General features: G+C 60.2%; 1 protein-coding gene across 1 annotated transcript in view; it reads right to left on the reverse strand.

Moving 5' to 3' along the window:
* BAK1 (BCL2-antagonist/killer 1) overlaps nt 1–5,163 on the reverse strand; it is a 47,033-nt gene that overhangs the window by 40,535 nt on the left and 1,335 nt on the right. The window lies entirely within an intron of this gene.

Here is a 5,163-nt window from a genome sequence, read left to right on the forward strand (position 1 = left end):
CAGGAATCGCTTCAGGGCCACCAACACGTGGGTGCTCATGGCCACCAAGTGCTGCTCAGGGCTGGGGGGACCAGGGCACTGCCAGCTCCAGGCTGAGCCGACTCCTTGCAGCCCCTTGGACATGTCAGCATGGGTGAGGGGATCCCACAGCCCGACCTGGGGAGACGAGCGGAGAGCTCGGGGCCCTGTCCCTTGTCCCCACTGTTTCCATGCAAGCCAACGGTGCTGCTAAAGCAGCACCCGGGCAAAGCCAGGCCAAGAGATGCCCTTCTCCATCCGCCGGCTGCATGTTCCTGCCAGGAGCGTGTTTGCCCTGCGGCACCGGGAGGGCTCTGGCGGGACTGCCGGATGCCCCTGAGCACGGGTGGGTTTTTTCCTTACCCCGAAGCAGGGACCCAAACCTTGCCCGCAGCCCTAAGCGGGTGGATGTGGGTCTGTGCCAGCACTTCTGCCCCATGCTGGTTGTAGGAGAGGCTGAGCTCAGCCAGGAATGCTGACTTGGATGGGATTCCTGGGGCAGGAGCTGCCCGGCTCTATAATCTGCGATGAATGCACTTGCTCCCACATGCCTATGTATAACCGGAGACGTACATACCTTCGCCTACACATGTTCGCGCACCCACCGCTGGGCAGGCACAGCCTCTGGGTTAATGCCCACCGAAGCCTTCCACCGGTTGGTGGTGGGATGCGGTTCAGAAATGGGCTGCTTGGTGCAAGTGGCACAAAATCCCTGTCCGTGCAACTATACGGTGTCGGGCAGAAGGTCCTGCACATGCAGGATGCAGCCTGGCTGTGCCCAACCTTCCCTGGATGGGTGGGAGGACGTCCCCACGTTCCTTTTCGGAGAGGTCTCCTTGTAGCTGACCTGCTCTCCCGGCGGCAGAGCTGTCCCGAGGCAGGGACTGCGGCCGCAGCCGCTGAGCGCTGAGCACCCCTCCAGCCTGTCTGTGGAATCAGGTCCGGAGGCGGCTCCGCTGGGACCCAACGCTGGTTATGAGCACATCCTCCAGCATGTCCCAACGGCTGAATTAAGAGGTGTTTAGGCTCTTTGGAGCTCCAGTCCCTTTCCAGCTCTGGACCCCAGGTCCCCCTTTTTTACAGAGTGCTTCTCTAGACTGACTTACAAGCATCTGAAAAGCAGGGCTTGCTTGGAGACCCTCTTTTCCCAGGCCCCAGCACGGCTTTTGCTGGGCAGTCCCACTTTCCCGCTGTTCTGCTTTCTCCCGGTTGTTTCCCGCCCTCTGAAATTGTTTTCTCTTGTGTCCTACGACCTGGGAGACCCAACCACACCTTAAATCACTCCTGCGGTAAGGGACTGGGTGACTCACCTGGGGTGCTTCTCCCAAGCCTTCCTGCCACAGCTCGGGACCTTATTTAGCTCATTTGCAAGGCAAATAGCTCTGCCAGCCCCATGCCCGGTGCTGAGCACCCTGCCGGAAGTGTTCCCTCCATCCTTCCTCGCAGAGGGACTGGTTTTGGCTGTGGGACGGCTGAGGGTCTGCAGTGGGACCCTCTCTTTATACAGGATGATATGGAGTGTCTCCAGGTGCTGGTCACAAGTGTCACATTAAGGGATGTACCCCAGTGTGCCGGTGCTGTGACAGAGAATCATGGAATGGTTTGGGCTGGAAGGGGCCTTGGAGCCCATCCAGTGCCACCCCCTGCCCTGGGCAGGGACACCTCCCCCCAGCCCAGGTTGCTCCAAGCCCCGTCCAACCTGGCCTTGACCACCTCCAGGGATGGGGCAGCCACAGCTTCTCGGGGCAACCTGCCCCAGGGGCTCACCGCCCTCACAGGAGAGAATTTCTTCCTAAGATCTTGTTTAAATCTACCTTCTTCTAGTTTGAAGCCATTACCCCTCACCCTCTCACTCCATGCCCTTGTAAAAAGTCCTTCCCCAGCTCTCCTGTAGCCCCTTTAGGGACTGGAAGGACATCCCCATGCCAGCATCCTGGCAGGGCAGTGAGCTCCCCCCGAGAGCGCTGCTGGTGTCGCCGGGCTGTCCCGACTGATGCAGGTGTGAATGTCACCTAAATACTGACCCGGTGGTGCTTACAGGTGTCCCTGTGGGACACTCAGGGCTCTGTCCATCTGTGCTGGGGTGCACCGCTGGTGGGAGGCACAGTGGAGTTTGGAGCCCCGTGCACCGAGCTCCTCCGCGGCTGCGTTTGCCAAATGCCCGGAGAGGCTGAGGAAGGGGAAAGGGGTCTGACGAGAGCACGGGGAAGGAGGTGGGATGCGCACTGGGGATGCTTCCTCCTGCCTGGCTCTGCTGCAGCTCCCGCTTCGTGTTCAACCCATTATTCCCAGTGCTTTGTCGCTGGTGGTGTCTGGCCCAGAAGCAGCGAGTCTGGGAGCCCTGCCGCCCCGGTGACAGGGCGAAGTCCTGCCCTGGGCTGTGGGGGAATGGGAAGAGAAGGGTCTCGGCCAGGGCTGAGCTGGCTGCTCTTGCCTTCCTTGCCTTCAGAGGGACGGGGGCCATCGTTTGCGGGAGCTCGCCAGGCTCTTCGCAGCTCCGTCAGGAAAGCAGCAGCTTTCCCTTGAGCCCCGGCTGCCTGGGGGTCCCCGGGGACTGCACCGGCCACTCGCGCAGCACTGGACTTCCCTCTTCATACATACAGGTGTCCCACGGTCAGGGGAATGCCTTGCAAAGCAGCAAGGAAGCAGAATCAGGCCCTTTATTAACGCTAAGTCTCAGTTTATTTTATTTTATTTTATTTTTTTGCAGTGCTTTCCTCCTTTTGTACAGGCAACTCGCTGAGGATGATGGAGGGGGACGGCGGCAGAAGTGGAGGGAGCCCTGCAGCCTCTGGCTGAGCTTCCTCTGCTCCCGGTCCCCCCCCAAATCGCACCCGTGAAGGCTCCCGGGCACAAACCCTTCCTCCCGCACACCCTCTCTGCAGTGGGCGTTTGCTCTGAAGGAGGAAAAACATCCCGTCGAAGGGTGGGGAGTAATCCTGTGTGCTCAAATGCTGGGCTAGGTGGGAGAACGCTGAGCCAAAATACCCAAACTAGCTAAAACGTTAAAGCCAGCCCAAAAGGAGGAGGTGACTTAAGAAGCCCCACGGGAAGGCAGGGCGAGAGCTGGCGGCTGTAGAGCAGCAGAGCCCCGAGGTGTCGGGGGAAGGGGGCTGAGGGCAGCCACGCCGCTGGTCGCATCTCTCGGCTGTGCCGCTCAGCGCCGCGGTCCCCTGGGGGAGATGGGGGGACAGGAACGGTGTATCGGAGATGCCAGAAGTGGTTTCGGGGACACAGGAAGGTGCCCAGGAGGAGTCTGTGAGATGCAGGGATCCGAGGGTGGTTTGGTCTTCCCTCTTGGCTCTGTTCGGGGCTACTCCCGGCCGGGAGGTGGGGAAGGGCTCTGCGGGGCTGCCCGACTTTGCTGCTGCAAATGAAAGGTGTCCGAGGAGATGGCAGCTTGAAACAGTTCGGGACAAAAGCAGCCGTGTGGGTCAGGGATGTGGGGTTGGCGCTGGGGAGCGGCTTTGCCAGGGCATGGCACACCGCTGCGGAGAGCTTCTACGTGCAGCTGCTTTGGGACTGTGGCTGGTAACTCCTGTGCTTGGGGAGAGGGAACTTTTGGGACTGGGTGTGGGATGGGGAGGAACAGCCGCTGATGTGGGGTGCCCTGTGGGGATCATTCAGGCAAAGCAAAGCGGTGGCCGAGCAGGGAAAGGAGCTCGGAGACCTTGATTTGGTTCCCGCCCCAGCGTGATGGATGGGGTGATGCTGTGAGCCCTGGGAGACACTGCTGTCACCAGTATCCCCATCTTATCTGGTGGCCCTGACAAGCCGGCACCGAATGGCCGGAGCCAGAAAGGAGTAGAAATGCAGTGCAGGCGCCTGCGCTTGCCGGGGGATACGTGCTGCCCCGTCCCTGCCATCCCTGGGGGGCTCCCAGGACCTGCTGGGGGCTCGGGGACCGGCACTGTGGGCTTGCGGAGGGGAAGGGACGATGGCAAACCTGCCTGAATGGCCGTTGGCTGTTTAAGGTGAAATAACACCTTTGATAGCTGTAATTGTGATTGCAGGTGGATTTGCAGGGTGGAGCAGTTCAGGGAAACGCAGCTGGTTAAAGGGTAACTCCGGCTCTGCCGGGTCAGGACGAACTTGGCTCTGCGGGGAGGAGAAGCACACGAGGCCAAGAGCAGAAAAGGAGGAAAAACTGCGTTTCTGTATCTTCCCTGCATTCGCTCACTTTATTTTTGTTCCTCCCTGCGGGCTCAGCGCCCGTCTTGCACCCCGAGCCAGAGGGGCTGACCCAGCGCTGTGCCCAACGGCGAGGTCTCCTCCTCCTCCTCCTCCTCCTCCTCCTCACCTCCGGGGGTTGGTGGGCTTTGTGGCCGGGTGCTCCTGCCTGGGTTGGGGCTCCCCTCCATCCCAGAGCGTTCCTTTCCCGTGCACCCCTGGACCGCGGCGTGCCGGAGCTCCCCTCGGCATCGGGGGCACCGCAGCCAGGGAAGACTCCATCCTTTTCTCCAGCCCAGGTTCTGGTTGCAGGAGCAACGCCTCCACGTCAGCCCCAGCTGGCCGCCGTCCCCGGGGAGGTTCAGGGTGTCCGACCGCTGCAGATTGCAGCGCTGGACGAGCTGCTTTTCCCCTGACCTCCGGCAAAGGCTCTGCCTCGCGCGAGGCCAAACGCGCTGGCCCCGGGCCAGGGAATCACTTTGTGCTCGATTTTATTTTTTTTATTTATTTATTTAAAAAAAAAAAAAAAAAAGGGAAAAAAAAGGCATGCAGAAAGCCCCACTGGAACCGCTGCGATGACTTGCACGGCTTAAAACTAAGCAGATGCTCACCTGCGCTTTGCTGGGCTAAAAAAAGCGTTGCTGCTCCGCCCAGGATCTTCCTCCGGCTGCTCACGCGCCAACAGCCCCTTTTTCTCATTAACACCTGAGAAATGCAAGCTGCCTTCTCCTGTGCCCGCAGCCCGGCACGGCAGCGAGCGCCCGCGCGTCCCCGCTGCTCTAATAGCGGAGGGAGCTCCGCTTTGCCCCGTCCCGCCGCGCGAAGGAGGGTTGTTAGCGGAAGCGCATCCTGGCCCCAGCAGTCGCCCAGGTGACTCATGTCCACCCTGTCAGAATCCTTTTATTTTCAGCAATTTTTAACGGAAGAATGTTAGTCTGGAGTATCAGTTTAATGAAAATAACACTTTGCATTCCT

The sequence above is a fragment of the Charadrius vociferus genome, unplaced genomic scaffold (genome assembly GCF_000708025.1).
Source record: "Charadrius vociferus isolate BGI_N301 unplaced genomic scaffold, ASM70802v2 scaffold266, whole genome shotgun sequence".
Taxonomy (NCBI): Eukaryota; Metazoa; Chordata; class Aves; order Charadriiformes; family Charadriidae; genus Charadrius; species Charadrius vociferus.